General features: G+C 32.2%; 1 protein-coding gene across 3 annotated transcripts in view; it reads left to right on the forward strand.

The window, feature by feature from the left end:
* Positions 1-23,649, forward strand: part of LOC121125427 (uncharacterized) — a 315,586-nt gene that overhangs the window by 130,157 nt on the left and 161,780 nt on the right. Inside the window, exon 2 of one of the 3 annotated variants that reach the window (XM_071891428.1) lies at positions 5,746-5,784. The exons of the other annotated variants lie outside the window; for them this stretch is intronic. The gene's annotated coding sequence lies outside the window, so the exon portion shown is untranslated. The remainder of the gene's footprint in view (positions 1-5,745; positions 5,785-23,649) is intronic. 3 annotated transcript variants of the gene reach the window in all.

Raw genomic sequence — 23,649 nt, forward strand, 5'->3', positions numbered from 1 at the left:
GTGCTGTTGGGAGAACCGACAAAGATAGATTTATAAGTTTTACGACTAAGTAATTTTGTGTCTATGGCCTTGGTTGATACGGGGTGTGGCTTGTATTTATTCCTTTTCTCTCATGGCTACTCCCTGTAGTTAGTGTACGTCTCGACAACTAAGCTGCTCTCCTCTAGAACATTCTTCCAATTTTCAGGGTTATCATGTTAATTTATGGTGTCTTTCTTTTTTACATGCTCAAAATGCTTAGTGCCTAGTGATGAGCATAGACACTTCAACAAGGGAAGGGCGTAGACAGACAGCTGATGTTAACAAAGGTATTAATTCAGTAGTACAATAAGTTTCGCTCCCGCCTTCTCCTGGTGCTCCACGAAATGCCCATTAGTACAGTCATACAAAAGGGAAAAATCCCAAATAACCCTTTTATAATAAATGAGTATCCGCCAGTTATATACTCTTGTAAATTTTTACAAGACGATGAGTAATTACTTCCAGGGCGTCCATATTTACGAGTCCACGGGTATGATAATTATTTGGATATATCCCTACACCTGAGATCAAATTTGTATATCCACCCTACATAATGTATGTATAAGAAATTAGTTACATGACATGGAAAAATTAATTTCTTCAATATGAGAAGAAGAAGGGGTTTGCATTAAATCATGACAGTTATATATTGCTCTCAATTTAACTAACTACTTTGTATTAACAGCAAAAAAAAAAATATTATTATACAAGCAATTTTGTAATTAATGATTGGTTTCTTACAACATAGTAAGTTTTCTTCATCTCTTTGTAGTGATTAGGGTTGAGATCTTGGTCTTAAGCGATTTTTCGAGAGCTATTTGTAAGGACATTACGGTACAGACCACGATCACAAACTGTAGACCAAAAATTTAATGGTCTTCAAATCGTTGACCCATTTTTTGGTCACTATACTTTTGCCCGATTTTAAAGTCTCAATCTATGGAGCAATTTTCTCCCTAGTAAGTTGTAGAAATATGATGTACCCATGCAAAAAATAAAGGGTGCGGACTTCAAGAATTCACAATACTTATTTTTTTTTTTAAATAAGCATAACTTATTGAATATTTAACTGATTTTATTGAAATAAACATCAAATTAATACATTTTCATGTTAGGAGTTCATTTATTCAAAGTAAGATCCCTCTGCCATAATGACTTGCTCCGCCCTGCTCCTGAATCTGCTGCAGGACCTCTTCACCAGGTTCTTCTCCATGCTTGTTGCCTTCTCTTTGATGGAGTCAATCAGGGCGTCCTTTGTACACTAAAGAAAAATAAAAAATAATTGACAAAATGAAGAGAAGATTCATCTACGATGGGAAAATGCGTGGCATAATATCATGGACTAGACTTCATGAAAAAAGTTATTGTGGGGGTCTTGGATTTGTAGACACCAAGAAACGTTGAATTATGAGCAATTTCAGATGGTTTAAAAGATCGAATGGGAGTCAAAGTACATGGGTAAGCATCATAAAGGGGGTTATGAAAAGAAGATATGGTTATGATCTTCATGACCATCCGGAATATGGGCATGCCAACCTTATTAAATTATTTAAAATTAAATGAAGCTTTTGGTGTGGTATAGGTGCTACATGTTCGGAGTTGCTTGAGAATGTTTTATTGGGTATGAGAGGAGCGGAACCTCTCGTTCGAAACCCAAGAGTATTGCGGTTCTTTGGAGAACACTGTCGAAGGAAACTGAACAAAAGAGAATGGAACTTGGTGGGGGATATAAATTTGGAGGAGTTACCAAATGATGGGTGGCGTTGGTGTGTCCTGAAAGACCTGTGAATGCATTACTCCCATCAATAAGGAGTGTTTCGAAGGAGAGACTCATTTTAAAATAAATTTGGGATTTGATGGGGGATCAACAAATGTGCCATTTTAAAAAGTATTCAAATCCCTTTGATTTCCCATTACACATGGTGGGTAAATTACAGGCTGATTACAAATTCACTGCCTACAAATAATTGGGTGAAAAGAAGGGTACAAGTATTTGTAGACTGCTTGAGGAGGCAGAGGAGGATGATATTCATTTATTCATGAAGAGTCTTTATTCACAGAATCGAAGAATAAGAATTAAACAATATTTAGGAATTGTTGATGAGGGGAAGTCTCCTTATCGTCAGACTGAATGAAAGCCAATATTATTACCTTGCAATTGGTGGCCTCAATTTGTTAGACTATTATCGATTGAAAAGTAACCAAAAGCTCTGGATGGAAGTTTTATTGATTATGAATGGTCGATTTTAAATGACCAACTAGTTTTAGATATGTAAATATTTTATGTAGGAATTTTATAATTGATGTTATTTTAAACATCTGTATGTTGCTGATTTTGAGTGTTTGTTTCTTTTAGAGGGTAGTTATGTTGCTTTTACTTTTATGTGTTTACTTTGAGGACAATAAACTGTCCTAACTCCGGACCAAGAAAAAAAAGGAGCCCTTTGTAGTGTGAGGACATCATTTAATCTTTGCCTCAAAAACAGCCCGGAATAAATAGTTTAACTGATTTAAGTCTGGTGAGTTTTGAGGGTAGGAGTTACAGAGATTGGAGCATCGTTTGTGAAGGTTGTAGAGTTAAAAGACGACTATGTTGAAAAATAAAAATTAGAGTTGTGTTTTTTTTAAAAAAACACTCAAACGACTTTTACGTAAAAACTGTGCGTCCAAAATGGCAGACACTTTTGTGCTTTGTCTAGCTTTTATTTACAGTTCCTGCCGTTCTCACGTTGAGGTCGAAAACTTGTCAAAATACTCCATTCAATATCAATCTATATAAAAATTATAATTATATATCTCTTTGAGTCATTAGCTTCAAAAATATTTGTGTTCATTAATGATTTATCAATACCTATGGTCGTACTGTACACTCACACAAAAAAAATAGCCTATCTTATTAATTATTTAACCATTGTCAGACTCTAATAATATTAAAACTTTTGTTATCTGAGGGATTGAGATAGATAAACATACATAGGCAATGTATTGTTTCACAATGTGTCACATTTTTAGTTTAATCCCCTTTATTCGTGCAACCCTATTAATATAGATGTGAATTATAAGCATTTATTCGTGATTTTAATTTTAAATTTTGCTTTTTTTTATTAATTTAAAGTGTAGTTAAAGAATAGAAGGTAAATTTTACATAGAGTATTATCTCACAAATCAGTTTACATATCCCTGTTTGTCTTCAAAAATACCACAGATTCAATGTTAACTTAAAAATGTTTGAAATTCCGGAGAAGGTACATTTAAAGAAACTAAAACGATTGCGAGATTTTTTGTATTTGGCAATCAGAGCAGTATTTTTTTATTTTCTAAAGGTTATATAATTACTTTTTAACTACTAAAAAGCAAAAATTAGACTTATAGCTCTCTTATACGGCATATAATTGAATTCATTGGAAAGAAAAGGGTCTGCCGTTTTCAAAAATTCTATATTTTTGAACGTTTTGCAGACGTAGACAACGTAGTGCTTCGACATTGATCGCCACTCTTTCTCAACCGATTGGTTTAGGGACTCAATACTTCTGTGATGTTGTCTACAGGCCTTGCATTCAATTTGCCATCAGATGTTGTAATCTAGGGGATTGAGGTCGGGGCTCTGTTGTGGGCAGAAGTCCTTCGGTCAGAACATGATTTTTTTGCCATCCAATCCTGCACGACTTTTGCCGTATGTGTGGGAGTCCCGTACTGTTGAAAGCAATACCGAGCAGTATTATTGAAGCCGTATCTTTGGTGTTGGACACTTCACAAATCAACCCGCTCATTTTGCTTATTGTAAACAGGATCCACTCTAAATGTCTTTGCGTCCGAGAAAAACAAAATTTGGTTTTTGTCAGGTCATTGTAATGCTTTTAGCAGCAATCAAATCGTAATTGTTGTTGAGTAAGTAAGGGTCGTTCAATATATCGAAAAGAATTACCACAAGTTTTAAAAGTCATAGGACACCATAAAATGGTTCACCGACTACTTCTTTGACAAGTCCATCACTTCAGATTTAAAAAAAAGATTTTTTTTGCCGTTTCAGGCTTTATTTGATCAGCCTTCCGCTTCTATGACGATCACTGATGTTTTGACCATTGTTGATCTTTACACTGAACCTTCAGACAGTGGTTTTTCAATTTACAGTATCAGAATATGTAAACAAATTACTCCTTATCTTTTTTGCTTCTTTTTCGTTAATGTTTATACAAGGGACTTGGTAAGTAAGTCGTTCAAAAGGTAAGCAATCAGCTAATCTTTTTGCTATCGCAAGTTTTTCATAAAATTGACCAACATCTCTCAAAAACTTAATTAAAACCATGTTCCAAAACTTTTTGATGGCCCTGTATGTTTTGTATTTCCTTTCTCTGATAGCCCATTATAGTTTATCTAAAATTATGTCATAACATGTTCGATTTATTGGTTTCTTTATTTTTTTTTATATATATGTACCAGCTGGGCATAGAATTAAAAAAATGAACTTTATGTGTATATTACGTTATTAGAACTGAGATAGTACAGTATACAACCTTGATTCGGAATATCTTTTATGATAAAACAATTATTTATCAATAGAAATTATATTTAATGTTTTATATTGATTACTATTTCAAAAATAGCTTTTAATTAGTTCTTACATGTCAAATTTTCGACTATGCAAGGCATTTTTAAGAAATATCATAGTAGTTAAAACGGTATTCCGAATTCGTGTTGATATCTTGCATTTTCCTTAGAAAATATTAATATTAGTAAATATTACAAAGTCTCAGATACTAGATACTTGAGGTACGTACTAGTCAATGGTTATGGACAATATGTCTCTAAATACTACAGGGTGAGTGGACAAAAAATTACAACTACAAGCTTATTTTATAATATTTATTGATAAAATAAAAACGAATATCTTTATCAAATCCTGTGATGAGGGAGGCCAAGAGGAGAAGGGTACGAACGCAAAAGAAGAAAAAAATTAGAGAAATGTTCGGCGACTTTGGGGGGTTCTTCAAGATGTTCAGCAGCCTGAAGCTTTTGAGCAGCCGCAACCCTTGAGTCTTTTCAGGCAGAAGTTGGGCTGTCTGACGCCTGTAGGACTTGCACCTTAAGTCCTCCTTCACACGAGCCCTCACAGTCCACTCGGCCACGCCCGGGTCCCTCACCATGGCGCTTATGGAACGGTGGGGGTCCTCGTCGATGATGTCTCTGACCTTGTTGATGAAGGTGACGTCCCGGACAATCCTGGTGCTCTTCTCCTCCTTTTTCCTCCTGTCAACAACGTCCATCGGGTCTGATGACTCCTCCAGGTGCTTCCTGAGACTTCTGACCGTTCCTACTGGCATTGACAGAAGGCCAGAGATGTCAGCATTGATTAATTTCAGGTGATCACTAAGCATAATATGAATAACAGTGCACCTACGATCTCTCTCATTGAACATAATGACTTTTCTTGGGCACTTAAAATGAGACTATCGCTACAAGTGGTAAACAATAACTGAAGCCTATGACCCAGGAAAAATTTTAACACCAAAAACAGACGGATCAGACATCATCTGATAGAGTAATGCCGTCTTTAAAATACGGCAGATTTTGTTCATGCACCCTGTATATACATGAGAATTGATATATACATATAACATATTTTAATATTAGATATTTAAAAAAAAATTTTCCTTCTAAAGTAATATTTGGAGTCGATACCTCAGTTAAAGGGAGTTACATATATTTTTCATTTCAATATTATAGGTAAGCCTTGTTTTTTCTTAACTTCATTTACGTCTTCATGTGAGTATTTTTATTTAATGTTCACCATTATACAGAGTGGGTACTCAAAACTTGCGGAGCCACTAAATTACAATTGTATCTTAGTTATTTTCAATATACGAGTCTTGATTGTGCAACCAAACATTGTTCTTATCATATGTCTCCCAATGTGAAAATACCAGAGTGAGTCCCGAGAAGGCTGCAAACATCGTTGGCATCTCCATTCGGACATACGAAATCTTGATTTTTTGTTTTGTACTCAAAAATTGTCGTGTATGGAAAAAAATTTAAGTTCTTGACACGAATAATGTAAAAAATTATATAATATTCTCAAAAATTTAAAAATATCAAAATTAGGGTCAATGCCGTCTCCCATTCCAGCTAAATACCTCTGCCAAGAGGCAGTGCGAGGTTATGTCGGAGGGCCACGGCGTCAAGGTTTGCAAGCCATTAGGCCCAGGGGTGAGGCCATGGTGGCAGCAGAGGGCGACCATTTAGAGAAATATCTTTGCAATTATTTTTCTTTTGAATAATATATTGCCCACTGGTTTAACAGTATGTTGTTCTTGATAATGTTGATTTTTCGTATCTTACAACCCTACAAAATAAGTTTATAAAGCGTTCGTCTTTGCTTTATCAGGCCTTTAAATCATATTTAAAAAGAAAAAATATATATATATTAACTTTGATTTCTTAATTTTTTTGTAAGTACTTTTGGAACTGAACGCTGAAATCCCATTTTTAGCATTAGGCAATAAAAAAATCCGTTCCATTCAACTCTCCGTTCATCGAGCGCACGTTCCATGGAAAAGTGTTCTTTCTGTTCGCAAGCCTGGTCTCTATATTCTATAGCTACTCATTTTTGACCATATGAAATTGTCGCTGAAATGAACAACGCTGAAAAGAATCTTCTCCAAATAAATACTCGCTCAAATGAAAATTAGCTATGTTGTCACTCATTGAATTATTGTTGTTCAAATGAATGCCCGACATTTACAAACTATTAAATGGTTGTGATAATTGCATTTTGACTTTCTGCTTACATGGTCTCCAATTTTGAGATAGAAAAATAACATATGGCGTGCAGGGATACTTATACAATGTACCCAAACATTTTTCGAATTGTCAGGGCTACATTATTTTTTTTTACATAGCAATAGTTCTACCAACTTACAACTCTACACATGTCTCGAAGCACATTTTTGTTGAATATGTTTTTTAAAAAAATTATTGATATATGTATACATATTTGTGCACTAGGTCATTTTGCTTTGAATTATTTTTCCTCAAAACATTTTCCCTCAAGGATATTTCGCTTTTAATATAAAATAAAGGAGATTTATAGGTTGTCTTTTCAAATTTAAGTTAAAATTAATGTTCCTAGCACATAAATTTGATGACTTAAAAAAATACTGTGTAAACAAATTTAAACCATGTTACTTTATTTGCATAATGACTATTTTACTCATATGAACATGCAACCTTGATTGATTTACAATTTAAAAAAATAGTAATTAGGTGTTGACAAAATAGACTTACTCAGCTTTATGAATGTAGAAAATGACTCTCCACTATATATCCCTGTTGCTATTCATTTTTCACACTTACACTTAATTACTTTTCAGAGCAACTCCGCATGTTTTCTCCTAAAGAATGAAGAAACAATAATAACAACTGGATAAAATAAAAAACATTTTTCAGATTGCCAATAACAAGAGCTAAAATCTTGGACCCTAAAAATGCAAAGGATTTACAACCCTAAATATAATTTTCTTTTTTTTCAATGACGTGCAGAACTTTAGCAATACATGTTCGTTGCTACACCTCATCTAAACTCACATTTATTATTTTTTATATGTAATCCCCTTTTTTTAATATGACGTGCTTAGCCAGTGCTTCCTGATGCCTGAACGGAAAAGCCCAAGAAAAATGTTCGTAATCCTACAAGTGGTTTAATATTTATTTTATTATTATTAGATGGAGGTATATTGAACTATTGTAATTACAAATAAATTCTGGAGAAATAAAAACTACTCGAATAGTTCCAGTTTTGCTCTATGAGAATTAATAAAAAGGGTTTTTCCCTTAGAAAAAAAAAAAAGATAATGCTAAATATTGTAGATGCTGGGGGAAAAAAAAATCTTCTGAAAAACACTCTGTATGTCACAAAAGAAGTCATACGTAAACGGATTATTGGCTGAAAACATTTTACCCGAAGGACAATTATCCAAATTGACCTTTTGCCAAAGGACTATTTGCCGAATGGACATATTGCCAAAGACAATTTTCCGAAAGGACAAATGATATTTGATATTTAAGATATTATATTTGAATTCAATTTTTAATTTAATTATCTCCTTTAATGATAATTCTCTTCATCAATCCTGGAATGGAAGAATACACCTAGATCTGACGAACTCAGTCTACCCAATGGGTATTTTGCTACTCACAAAGAACTCGGATCCCAGCATTGAAAGGGCGGAGGAGAAGAAGTGAGAGAAAAATATCTTATCCAAAAAATAGAGGGTGCGGGGATCAAGTTGTCGCCTACTTTAAACCTTGATAACTTGAAGACGACATTATCAAATAAAAAACCGGTTACCAAATAGGAAGGCTATTCTCGTCAGCTGACGATACGTAGTTCAGTTAGCATCATGCCGTCATCAAATGAGGAGAGAAAGAGCTATAAGTGGAACGAGGAGCTTTCGAGGTCCGCCGTAGTCATGGCATTGCTTAATAATGGAGGTGAAATCTCCAATTCAACGATTGCTTCAACCTTAGGAGTGACTTTACAGACTATTCAGCGTATCTGTAAGAAGCTAGAGGACACCTGGGATGTTGATGCCACCATCAAGAGGGCACCCAAGGAGGAGGGCGCCGACAGGAAGGTCAGGGACACCGACTTTGCCGACAAGGGGAAGAAGATGGTTGAGGATGACCCTACCAGGTCCATGAAGGCCGGAGACAGGCCCTGGGTGTGGCAAAAGGACCTCAGCACCCTGCCAGGTGTCCAAAATCTCCAAGCAGTGGTTAACCGAGAACTGCTATGACGTCGTAACCAAGGATTTGTGGCCTCCTAACTCTCCCGACCTTAATCCTTTGGACTATTTTGTCTAGGGCTATGTCAAGAGACATACCAACAGACATCCCCATAGCACCAAGGCTAGCCTGAAGGACTCCATCAAGGAGGTATTCGGCAACATGGACAATGAGACGGTCAGAAGAGCCTGCAGCCGGTTCAGAGGCCGTATTGAGGCCGTTATTGATGCCAACGGTGATTATATCGAATGAATGGCTACTCTATACCTATATCCTCGTCATAGTTTTGATTTTCAATAAAAAAGTTAAAAAATGTATATTGTGTTGTTTTTTTGTAGAAAAATATTTTGGCGCCAATTTGATCCCCGCTCCCTTTACTAGGATTTCCCCTTTACAAATCCAATACCTTTGATTCATGGAGATCACTTTGGGATCCAAAATATAGAGACAGAGATGTTGGACACACATGGAGTAGTGATAAAAACTCGGGAAGATGGGAGAACTTACTTTTTGATGAAGAAGGAAAACAAATTATACTTGATAGACGCTTCCTAAAAAAACAGATCAACCGGAATGTCCTTGAAAAACGACTTACATAATATGAGGATTACATAATTTCCTGTCAGCGTTGTATATTAATGTTTTGTGAAGGGTTTTAATATTATATTTTAAATTTTATTAATGTTATATATTAGGTATTTGTCGTCTGGGGGGGGTGAGGTCATCACATAGAAAGATTAAACCTGTATTTATATAATGTAATATGAGTATGTACCTTTGTATCGAATAATTTTTTCTATTAGTATCAATAGACACTTCGTAAGTTGATAACTCAACAATTATATACGCACAACACATAAGTATGTAGTTTAAATCATTAATTTTATTGTACTGTAAGAAAATGGAATAACCAACAAAGACGACGCGAGCTCGAATAGATGACGTAATAATCACACTTCTCCGTTGTCAATCTATTATGATTCGGCATGATGGACTATTCATATTGGAAAATACTAATGGATTGACGGACAAGTATAATAACTTCTACTATTCGAGTTGCTGTCGCGTTTGTTTCATATTTAATTTACTTAAATTACAAGAAGAGTAAAGATTCGAACTACATTCGAACCACCTTCTACTGGGTTGTATTTATATAATGCTGATTAAAAAGTATAATTAATAAAGAAAATATATATTTCTGCAAAATAAAACTAATTCATTTACCTATATGACATATACCCATAGTGCAATACTTATTTATCATTGTATTATTTAAAAATTGAAAATGTGCATCGCATCTATAAATATAATTATTCAGCCAAATGTCCTAAAAGTTCCTATGGGGATATGTCCGTTAGGCAAATTGTCATTCAGCAAATTGTCTTAGAACCCATTGTATCTCTCTGGGTGTGAAAGGAATCCGAAAAACACCATCTCAACCCAAGAGACAGAAAAAAAAGTTGAAATTTTTTTTGAGTAGTGTACCTTAAAAATATGTTATGAGACACCTATGTAGAGAAAATGTACCAAATCATTTGGGAGACATTGTACCTTCATTCAGAATCCAATATTGAAGACTGAATTAAGTACTCTCTGCTTTAATTATCTTTATTGTGTCATGTACGTTTATGATGAAATCATTATTTTGTTTTAGAAATATACTAGTCTATGACGTCACTTACAGCAAAATAGTTGGCTACTTTAACAGATAAATGACGACATTGGTGTTCTCATAGAGTGGGTTGGAGGGTTGTAGCCCCTTCCCCCCAAAAGAGGAATATTAGCTTTCCAGCATAATTTTTTTTACGGGTCAATTTGGGGAAATTATGCAGGATAGCAAAAAATTTAATTTTTGGAATTTTTTGCAAATAGCCATAGATATCTTAGTTTTGTTTCTAAAAATGAAATATTTTAATCTAATTTTTGAGGTTTTTTTCTCAGAAATGTAATATTTTAATTCCATTTTTTGAAATATTTTGTTGTAAAATACTGTGGATTTTTGAAATTTTTTGAACAAATTTAATATTTAAAATTTCAATTTTGAATTTTTATTTCCACAATGTTTAATTTTTTGAATATATTTTTTTAAATTTAATTTTTTTGTGGATACCTATAGATTTTGAATTTTTTTTTTTAAGAAATTAAATTTTTTGTGAATAGTTTTGGAATTTTGATATTTTTTTACAGTAAAGTAAATTTTTCAAATATTTTCCCAAAAAAAAAATTTTTTTTGGTAATAGCTTTGGTTTTTTGAATTTTTCAAAAGAAAAATTCCATTTTTTGTAAATAGCTAAGGGTTTTTGTTAAAAAAATAATATTTTAAATATAATTTTTGGAATTATTTTCAAATAAAATCCAATAAATATATGATCCTGCGGACACCCCACTTGGATGACGACTTTGTATTTAATCAGAATGGTAGCCTAATGGAAACTTTTAAAAGTTTAATTAAATTTACATCCCATTAAAAAATAAGGAAGTATGATTTGATTTACCATTAGGTATCAATATTTATAATAAATACTTATGATCATGGGTTACTCAATGCTGATGATGAATAATCCATGATATGATACAAATATATATATTATCTCGGACTACTTTGTAGAGTAAGGATGAGGATCCATGTTACAAAAAATCATTTATTTTTTTAAACTGTCTTAAGTTTCACAATTTCAAAGACAATTCAACGCTCGGGCAACATGATATAGGTATTTACCAAAGACAAATAATTCCAAAGTATTTTTGATATAGTCCAATAATTAATAATTACTTATTGGTGTGTTTGAAACAAATTAAAAGTCGGATAATCAAAACTACATTGATTTTATTGTCATAATAAAGTGAGCTCAGAACTTTCTATTTTAGTTATCATATGGACTTCAAAGACAATTCCTTGGTCAGATAAAGTAAATGTAATGGAATAACGTTTACTTTTAATTAATCAATGCAAATCCATCTGTCCAATTTAAGGAACATTGAAAAAAACAATAACTTAACTTAATATTATAATTCTGAGAATTTGAAAAATGTGTAGAATGAGAGCAGCTTAGCTGTCATGACAGTTTATTAGATAAGCTGCTACCAGCCACGGGAGAAAGGAAATAAACTAACTCCTACTCCGTGGTTAGCAAGGATGTATAGTAGACGGGTTTGATTTTCAACTTTTTTTTTTTTTACAAAGAGTTCGGAAAAGTTGTCATATTGTATGAAAATGACCTATGGAAAATTGCAATCCTTTAGGCAGCACATCTCGATCAAATTATCAAAAGAGGCAAAAACTCTTTACTTAGTCAATATAGATACTAAGAGGAAATGTTCAGTCAACTTGCATAAAATAATTTGATAGACATTATTATGACCTATAAAAAGTGGTAAAAAAAGTTTTTTTTTCTAAAATTATACTATGGAACAAAAAACAAAGAGAAAAAATAGGAATATTTGATGATCCGCGTATAGCACGCATCCTTTTTTTATTTACATTTTGAGAAAGGAAAGATTAAAATTTCCTTCAATTATTCTATTTTTTTTCTCCATAGGGAAGCTTAAGAAAAAAAAGCATGATTAATGTTTCTTATAGGTTAGAATAATGTCTACTATAATTAAATAATGCAAAATAGTTTTTAATACTGTAATTTAATCATTATTGCCCAAATAGGTAACTTTGACCTCCTTTCAAACTTTGAAAAAGATGACCTAAAGATGACATTGTATAAAAATGAAATTTTGCATAGGTATTTTTCATACCATATGACAACTTTTCCGCTCTACCCTTAATCGAAATTTGAAAAAAGTTGAAAATCAAACAGGTCTAATGTATAGGTAGGAGTTACTACGATGTCGATCCTAAATTCTACTCTAAAAAACTTTAAAAAAATAGACTTCCACTAATAAAATTCCTACCAAATACCCATTACTGATCTCTCGCTTTCATGAGTGCCCACAATAGTGATTACTTTATATTTAGATGTCCTCTTTTCATGTATGGAATAATAATGTTAACAGCTTTGGAAAATAAAATAAAAACTCCCAAAATTACTTTCAGGGTCTTGTAGGTCATTTTTTTTTTTTTTTTTTTTCAAATTGAGTTACTACCTAAAGTTTCTGCCCTTATTTTTTTTGCAATGGAGTTAACTGTACACCTTTTATAAAGAGTCTAAATTTATTTTTATTCAAACAAAACTTTAACGTTCAAATTAGAGCCATGTTCCAACTTAAGATGTATATTGACCATTTACTACTCGTGATTATTATAAGTAAATCAATAATAAACATGTCAAGAACATGATTTTTTCTAATTAATGATGTGATGGTAAAGGAGTGATAATGTGTCTCTATCACTTTTTACAGTACGTATGCAAAACTGTTAAGATCGAGATTGCATTGGGATTTATTATTGAGAAACTATAAATTATAAAAAAAATTCTATATATAATATCCAGTTCTTATTTATAAAGAAAATTATTGAAAATAAAGTATGTTTTTTTCTTTAAATTGCTTGTTTACATATATTAGTCTTCGTCTTTTGTTATATGTGATAGGCCTGATTGGACAATATGGTTTTCTTTAAAATAAATAAAATTGTTTTATATGAAGTTGCATTTCAGACTGTTAATCGAATAAAATCTCAAATTTTTGTAATATATTTTTATAAATGTAATTGGTAAAAGATCAAAGGCAAATAAAGCCTGTTATGCTACAAAAATTAATACATTACCAATTAAGTCAAATCAGGCATTTTTTTCGTAAGCACTCTGAATATATATTATAAATTGATTATTTTTTCCGCCGATTCAAATTAAATAGTGTTTTTCTAAACTGATTTAGACCTGTATTTCCTTCCAGACTGCGATTTCGGACCAAAGATTAATATTTAATCATTTTTTGAACGTTGAAAGTACAAAAGTTACAAATCGATTTTTAAGTGACACTTTTTGGAAGGTTTTATATTTTAACTATTAAAGGTCAATAAAAATTATAATGGGTTTAGGTCACAAAAATGTTAAATGCTCAAAATGAATCTTTACTTTTGATGAAATAGAAATTAATAACTAAAATTAAATTGTAAAAGGCAAAGGTCATAATCACAGAAAAAAAAACTACATAAGTCAAATATGAGAAAATTATTATTCATTTTTTAGGATAATGATTTTAGGCAGAGGTGCTCTACAGAGTATACAATCCAATTAAAGTTTTTATATATTTGAAATTTGTTGTGAGCTAATATGAATTTTTGTAATTTTTTTCTGAAAAAAATAAGTTTTTAATCATGGATATAGATTTTTGAAATTTCTTACAAAAAATCTAAATTTTTGTGAACAGCAGTGGATTTTAAAATTAAAAAATTGAGTATTTGAAATTTAATTTTTTTCCAGATATGTTAATTTTTGGATTTTTTTCAAAAAAAAATCCAAAAGCCAAACCAACCTAAAAAAACAACAAACATGTATAATGTTCCAGATGTCCCTGTAATACAAATATAATACCGACTCAATTTTAAGAAAAATCATTCTAGCTCACTTTTGTGTTGTCTACAATATAATGTTTTGTTTTTTTAAAAGGCGTAAAAAACAATGTACAATGCAGGGAAATACACAACAACATTGAAAAACAGTTCCTTTCAACTAACAAATAAAAATATACATTATGTAGACAGATAATTTTTTGGAACTCTTTATTCATTTTAATAGCATGAGATAAAATATTATTTTCTTGGCAGAGGTTACATATTTAAATAAATAAATACATATAACATTAAATTTTATGTATGATCATAAAGACGGAAAATAGTATGAACAACACTCCGTACATCTTTTGACATAGGAGGGATAGTATGTACAGCATATAATATATTTTTGGACTCCTTAAAATAGTCATACATTGTGACAATGGTTTTTGGTATTCAGGCATAAAGCTTCAATTTATTCTGTCTGAGTCGTCATGTAAAGAATGAAAATAAAAAAATGCTAAACAAACATATTTTTCTATAATATTCTGGTACATGAAAGCTTAGACTACAAAAATAATAGAGTTGTCCTCTTCCGACCTCAATTAATCATCCCTGCTCCTCCCCGTTTTTCATGAGCTCACTTACACGTAGTTAATACGTGGGCCGCCTGAAAAGTTTCTAACCTGAACGTGGAGATGACAACATCGTAAATATAAGCTAGTCATAGATATCAAGTACATTGTTTTCAATAAGTCCCGAGGCTTCCTCACAGATGACAGCACCATTGCCAAATCTATATTTGGAATTACATAGTACCAGCCTTCAAATGAAACATATCAAATTTGTATGACAATCGGAGTATTTGTTTACAAGTTAACGTGCTTGAAGTGACGGTACTTCTGGTCTTCGTAAAAAAATGGATTCAAACCAATTCCGTGTGTTGAAATATATCTGCTTCTTGACGGTAGAAAATACCATAAAGACAAAAATTTGGCTGGATAAGTGTTATCCAAACTCTGATCCATCGAAAGCGGCTGTTAATGTTGGCTTGCTGAGTTGAAATGTGACCGTACAGACACCGATAATGCTGAACACTGTGGTTACAAGATAGCTGACATCCTAAAGATATCAAATGGCAGAGTGTTTAATATTTTGCATGTAAAAAGTATTCTCAACGTGGCTGCTGCATTTGCTCACTCTCATAGTCTACCAAAAGCTGCAACGTGTAGAGGACTCAGAGAGTTGGTACTTCAGAATGGACGAAAACATTTTATTTAAAAAAAATTGTATGAGAAGGCTCAAAATGTGAATTGTGTTAATGTTCCTGATACTCTAAGAGTGCGATGTGCTGGAACACCTCCAATAGAAACTTGCTAAAAATTGATAAACGCCAACTTACTCCGCCTGCCAAATGTCTGCCCTCTTCTCCAAATGTACAACGGTGGTCTGAAAAGTGTTCACCTCAATCTGAAAATAGCAGCACTCGTAAATAAAAGCTAGTCACATCAAAAACCTATTAAAGTAATTTTTATTCTTTGCAATAATTGAAATGGCATTTAAATTTTGACACGATTAGGATATAAATCTCATACCCATGTTGTCTATATGTATTTTTAATATATAACTAGGTAATATTCATGACTTAAAAGGCATCGTTTTCCCGGGAAATTCCGGATGTAATCCCCAAAAAAACTCAAACACTATTTGTTTGTTATGCAAATGATTAGTAAATTGTTTTATATGGGGATTAAAGGGATACATGGTATAAGTTTGCCCAGACGTCATACTTTCTCTTTCTATCTCAAAATTGGAGACAACGACAGCGGAACTTTGAAACGCCATTATAGCAACCTTTAAATACTAAGGAAATAACTTTGGAAAGCGAATAATATATTATTGCCATTGAAGTAGGTGAGAGTGACATCCACTTTTTCGCGATATTCGGTCAATTAACACTTTGTAGGATCATGAAAGTAGAATGAAGGTCTCATTATGTGGGGAAGGATATAAGTTTCCTTCTTATGGAGTATGCAGGGAATAGGAGTCGATCCATAGACTGAGGAAACAGGCCGAAGGAGATCACATCGTGGAAATAATGGGAGTATTTTACGGAATAAGATGTGACTGTAAGGGTTTTTGAAACATCATTGCGAGATGTGTCATTTAAGATTGATTATGCTGTTATTTAAAAAAAAGCTACAGGAGTTTGAGGTAGTTTCTGAGTCAGGTGACTGTGAAACGTCGTGTTGTCAAGTTGTGTATTTCACAATTATACAACCTCCAGCTCCATTAATAGTTAGTCACTGATTACTAAATTCTGAAGCATTAGTGAGCAGTGTTCAAAATTCTTGATCGAGATTGGGAGCACCCTCATCATTTTGGGTGAGGGATAAGTTTTTATATGAGTTTGTATTTCTTTTCCTGTTTCGTCCTCTTATGAGATTACATCAAAAAAATTAGGAGTTAAAGAATAATTTTAAAGATTGTGAGAATAGAAGGTTGAAGTTATGCCTCAGGATAATCTAGAATATTTTTTTCCATGCTGTATATCTCACTCTCTGCTGTTTTAGATGAACGAGTCTTCCTCTCATGCAGCTGGCCACTCTAAGCAGACTCAGATATTGGTATACAGTGTACTTGACAAAAGCTTAGTTTTTAAATATAATACAGTCACAGTTCTGAGCAGCAAGTTCCACTTTAGAAATTTAGAATGGTTACTAAATAAAAACTCGGTGTAAGAGCAGGGCCACGGTGTTGGAATTGGAAAATTTGTACTGGCTTTGACTCTGGCTATAAATATTATTATATCCTATGTAAATAAAACTTTTTAAGTAGTCAATTGACATAAGATCTCCGAATCTCACGTAAGAAAAGTTCAAAAACCAGAGAGCCCTGTGTTCTTGCTGAAGCTGATTATGAGGCTTGACTGTGTAATAATGCATGAAACCTTGCAAAATTCACTAAGACATTCGCTCAAAAAGGCAAATAAAAATGTATTTACACATCTATTTTAATTAAACCAATCGTTTATATTATTATCAGCTATTGCAAATTATGTATGTACTCATAAAGAGTTGTCAAATTTAAATACACCGATACGAGCGAAAAAAATGAACACTGTTTATTTTTGATAAAAACGAGGGAAGCTCGCCTTGAATTTATAGAGAAGATTAATGCTTAACTAACTTTCCAAAAGATGGACGCGCAGTCTCTAAAAAAAAACACACACACACCGGAGATGTATAAAATATGTCCTGGTTGCTTTTTCCAGCGGCACTCTAAATAGTTTTTTTTAAATATTTCTAAAGCTACGATCATTATTATTTAATTTTTAAGACGGAACATCTAGGTATTGACAGAAATCACGAGTGCATGTGCTCATGAATAAGGGTTTGCTCAAGAGATCTTTTGCGTAAGTCCTTCCTGAAATAGGAGTAGAATTGAGGATCGACATCGGAATTATTCCGGCCTATTTGTCCTTGCTCATTAAGAAGTGGGATTTGTGTTTATTTCTTTCTTCTCACCGCTGTTTGCAGCTGCCCTAATAAAACGTCATGTCATTTAAGCTTCTCGCTTCCCAAACATTCCTCAAAATATCATGGTTAAAATGATCATTTTCAGTTTGTCTTGTAACATACTCGCAAGACATGTATACATCACTGTCCCATACAATTGGTAATACTGATAAAAATGCAGAACATGATGGTGCGACGTAGATCAATGGACAACACACACGATAAGAATTCTCTTGAACTGAATGTGAGTAGGGTTGACTCCCGGTTGCTTCTAGAGAATAAAATATACATTATGTGTATATATACATTGAATGTGTACTATAATGCTTACTAATACTTAATTTGTAGCAGAGAAAAGGAGAAGAAAAGAAACTCTTTTTAATTTTGGTAGATGCCGTGTAGATAATTATATGTTGGTGAAAAGAATTCATATTCACACATTAATATACCTACAGTATTCATTAGTGATATCCCGTTGGTTGAAGCATACTTATTTTAACCTACAAATTAGTGCAACTCTATTAGACTAGTTAAAATAACATTTTTTTAAAAATTAGAATTGAGAATATATGGTTTAAACAAGCCAAAAATATTTTGTTTCTTCTTACAAAATAGACATAATTATTTAAATTTAATGTTGGTATGTTTTACTAATGGGATCTCAATATTTTACAGGAATTAGTCAATTGAAAAATTTGTTCCTCAGAATCTTGCTCAAAGACAAATTTCCCGGGGAAATGAAGCACTCTTGTACCTACACATTTTACCTTGTTAAAAATATTGCAATAGTCTTGTTGACAACTTTTTTCCTTATTTCTCTCAATTTTTTATATTCCAAGGCATTGTTTCATAGTAAAACATATGTTGCGTTTCTAAGCAGCAGTTACTAACATACAAATTATCCCAAAAAAGGGCCCTCTTCACACCGTGACAGTTTTAAAAGATTCATGTTTATCCTTTTTATTCGGATCCAAAAAAAAACTACATATTTTTATTTAAAACTTAAAATTAAGGAAATTTAGATGAATAATAAAACTTCTCTGTCAACAGACAAACAAGCTAGAATATTCTTTTTCTTATCAAAATTGAGTGTGAAATATGTTTGGGATTCTCCAACAAATTATTATGATTAATCTCTTCAAGACCTCACAAATTTCATTAAATGTAGCAAAAAGTCATTTTGTTATTTAAACATTTCTAAATTGATGGATTTTTTGAACGGCAAAAAAATAATTTTTTTGCCATAAATCATATGAAGATTTTAAACTAAGGTGAATAGTCTTGGGTATCTCAACTTGTGACAGAAAAAATTTGGTCTTTCACCGAGTGTCTACTCTAGTACCAGCCCATTGCCCATGTATTCATTTATATTCAAATAAATATTTGTATAAAATTACTTATTTTTCTATCCAACCAGTTATCAAATAACAAAAATAAAACCAGATTCTGAAAGCTTGATGAATTTTGATTCATTTTATTTGAATAAAACTAAAGTCTCTATACAAATGCTCAAGCACGAGCAGACAATTGTCACTTGGTACTTTAGCAAATCCAGGAAATCCTTCCTGATCAGTTTGTATTTGGTGTTGTATAGGGTTCAGTTTGGCATTTAATCGCGCCCCAAAATAAAAAATCAATCATATTCAAATATAACGAGTTTGGTAGCCCAAATTCGGGGGGAGATGATGTCAAAATTTTCTTGAAGCAAATTAATATATTTTTTTTTTGTGATGTGCCAGGTAGATAATTCCACAAAAACACCTTTTAACTTTTAGAACAAACATCTCACTTTGTCCCAGAGTTCGAGCAATTGTTCTGTGGTGGCTCCAAGTAGTTTTCTGTGCCATTTCTAAATATTTTGAAAAATGAATTCGTCAATTTATTTAATTATTTTCCAAATGGTGCAGGTTTAGACAAATAATCGAGTAAAAAAACACCTGTTTTATCAAAAACGATCCCTAACTTTACCGTAATTCTAGTAACTAACAAACAAATGAACAGGGGCAAAAAAATAACCATGTTCAACATCGTTGCCAGAAGTTACTGGAACGTCAACTCGGAAGAGCGCAAAACTATGGACAGTTTTCCTAAATGAAATATAATCCTTTTTCTATATTAAAGTCAAAAATGTGCGATGTTCAATTTAATAAAATGGAAAATCTATTGTATTCATACTTTGATATGTGATATATATGTATATTAAGGATTGGAGGGTACGCTAACCCACAGTTCGGTACGAACTGCGGTAAAGCCTGAACAGCACGCTTATCATAGTAAAATGGTTTTTTTTTTTTAAATAGAATGAATGTAGTTTTTTCGATATTTTATTTCTCAATAGTTTATCTTCTGTACAAATAAATTATTCTTAAATACACATAACTTTTTAAATAATAAAGGTTGACATAAAATATACACGGTTTATATAATACTATTATTAATGAATTTATAATTTATTTTTTTTGCAAAAAATATGAGCCTGTCTACATTTTCCGTTAATCAACAAGATCAATTAGCTTTTACAATATTACCAACTGTCTAAAAAATGGTATCACTCGATATATGTAGATGTACCTGTAGTTGCAGGTGTCGTGAAACTAACTTGGAAACATGGGGAAATTTATTTAAATTATCACTTCATCATACCACTGAGTTTTTGTCAAATGTGATTTATTTCATCATTTTGTCAGTCATTAAATCTTTTTTGTATACACAAATACAGATATTAGTTCTTATATAAAATGATGCTTATGGATTCAAATCCTACTTAACTATCTAAATCTATTTATTTAAAAAACGAACCTAAATATACAGCTATACAATCCATAATCGTACCAGTCCTAATATATTTAAATTACATACCAAAATAATAATAATTCATAACTGAAATTTTATATATACTTACTGGACCGAGGGAAATAAGGACCGAACCGAACTTCGAACCCCGGTACTGTATCAGCCCTATTGTTTGTCACAAAGAAATGATTTCATCTGTGTATCATCAAAAGTGACGTCATTCTTATTTACCCACACTTATATGAATCTTTTAGAACGGGCAATGTAAATATATAGGGAGTCAAAGGATATAGTTTGACCATTGTTCTTTAAATTAATTGTTCGTTTCTACAGACCAAAAGTTATCAAAGTTGTTCTTGAGCAGATTGTTGGGAAATTTGTATTGTCTATTCGAAATAATTAATTTGGGATTTAGTTGGATAGATTCAAAAAAAACTTAGTAAGTAGTTTTGTAGTTAATGTAATATATACATAATTAGAAACAGCTGTTAATTTCTGTAAATAAAACACATTGAATCCTTGATTTAGTGAATATATATTTACTTGAAAATATAAAAGGTCATTCAAGTAAATCCGGACCATCTTTAGCTACATCCCAGATTACTCAGAGGCTTGAAACGGTCAGTGAAGATATCTCCTAGGACTTCCATTAACGTTTTTGCCAAAAAGCACAATCTCCATCATCAATTAATGGGACAAAGTCTACGCTGCGGACGTAGTAAAGGCATGCAAAGCACTCCCTCGTATCGATTGAATGATTGGCAAAGATGCCGTACACATTCAGAGAGTTTTTATTTTGTATTATTAGAACTTGCAAATAAAATTTCAAGCCTCTACTTGCTTCCCTTACAAATCAGGATGCAGTTAAAGTATGTCCGGATATACCTGAACGGCCCTATTTACATAGTTAATACAATATAAATAGTACAAGGGAGCATCCAGGATCCATCATCCAAATATTAATCCCATCCCTGTCGTTTTACGGAATGCTGTTTCATAACGAAATTACGGAACTGGATATTCGATGAATAATTTCTAATTTTTAAGTCAGACTAAATGAAAGTTATAAGCAAGGCTGTAAATAGCAAGCATTTTTGATATGTAGTATAATAAAACATGGAAAATTAACATGGTAACCCTGACAATTTGAAAAATGGTTGAGAGGAAAGGTGCTTAGTTGTCATGATTGACAAAAATGCCTATTATTCCTTTGAATCTAAATATTACTTCAAATACATCTGATACAAGGGTGGTCTGAAAAGTTTCCTACCTCAACGTGAAGATGGAAGTACTTGCAAATAAAAGCTAGAAACATCTATCTAGCATCTGTTGACGGTTACTCACCCAGGCTAGGAAAATATATATCAAAGTGATGTTATGCAAAAATAAAGAATATTGTTTATTTATAAATATTTAATGACTAAATAATAGATAATTAATCAATAAATGTTGCATTTGAAATTTCTTATCAATTGATAACTTTTCCCTACTAGTAGTAATCGAAGCTCAAAAAAGGTGAAAAATAAACCTTTCTAATGTACATATATATTCAGTGATGAGCAAGGAAGTTAAGATTGAGAGGCCATGAATACTTTCAAAACTCTAAATTCAATGATATAGAGTTGAGCAGTTTTCTCATTATTTTAATACAATTTTAGTATAGTTTGATGCATCTTTATAAAATGCTTCCTGATGTCTTGAAAAGATAATTAAGAAGCGAAGATGTGCAAGAATATCATTGTTATCTATCGAGAAGGAGTTTTATCTATATTAATAAGGCAACGTCTGTCAGTATACGAGGAATATTTAAACAGTAAGGCGACTTTTTAAATTTTGCGTGCAACGTATATTTAGTATGCTAGATTTTTTTATTATACTTTTATGTAAGTAAATTTGAAAAAGAACGTATATTTATTGTTTAAAACTATATAATATGTTTAGTTTGTTTGTGGGAGGCATAATGATTAGAAGTATTTTGTTTGTTCGATGATTTTTTCTATTACAAAACATGGATCAAAGAATTTACTTTAAATTCTGTCTAAAATATTAAGTAAAGTCCTCCAAAACACAAGAAATGTTGACAATGACTTACAGTGAAACTGTTCTGAGTAATAAAAAAAAAAATTTATAAGTGGTATAAACTCTTCCAAGATGGGCGGGACAATGCCAAGGACGAGCCTCACTCTGGACGCACAAGCACATTATATATATACAAACGAATTTCCAGACAATTTTTTACAAATTTTATTTAATCTACGAAGCCAATAATATTTCATTGAAAATCTATTTTATTGCACCTGAAAAAAAAAAAAGTATAATTTTCACCAATTTCTTATTCTGCTCATAACATTTTTGATTTGTGATAAATTTAGAAAACGTACTTATTCGTATAGTTATTATTTGAGACGCCAGTCACTTTTTGGTTTTTTATCTCAGCCTCTTATCTAGTTTTCTTGAGGTCCAAAAATATTTCTTCTATGACTCCCCCTCCCCGAAAATCGCACCCCCGTCTTAGCCTAACCAGTCTCAAAAGAGTCACCCATTCAATGTTTCAGCCCCCCAGCCCAACGATGTATTTTTTAATATATATTTATATAGATAGGTAGACATAGATATACAGAAAAAACTATAGGGGGATATCTGGATATACACAAGGAGATATCTTCTGTATCCCGTTTTCCAGGGGGTGTTTGGGGGGAGTTTTTTGGGGGATCCCACTTTTTAATACTTTCATATTATACTTGACTCGCAATGACCAATATAAGCATTATTTAATTTGAGTCAAACCTGGTCTAACTGTCAGTTTATTTCAGCATATCACTGCAGTAAATGGTCATATCCACTTCCTTCACATAAATTTCACAATAAAAAAAAACAACTATAGTGTGCGTGTTCCTGTAATCAAGGTACAGTGATCACACAAATTATTAATTATGTTCAGTGAGGAACCTGATTTTCAAAAGTCTTACATCAAAGATACATCATTTTTCTCAACTCCTCACTTTTTATCCACCAAATACCCCCCGCACCGAAAAAAACAAACAAAAACTTATGAATGTTTAGTAAAAATGCAAAAAACATCCTTGTTTG

This window comes from Lepeophtheirus salmonis, chromosome 10 (genome assembly GCF_016086655.4).
Source record: "Lepeophtheirus salmonis chromosome 10, UVic_Lsal_1.4, whole genome shotgun sequence".
NCBI classification, from domain to species: Eukaryota; Metazoa; Arthropoda; class Copepoda; order Siphonostomatoida; family Caligidae; genus Lepeophtheirus; species Lepeophtheirus salmonis.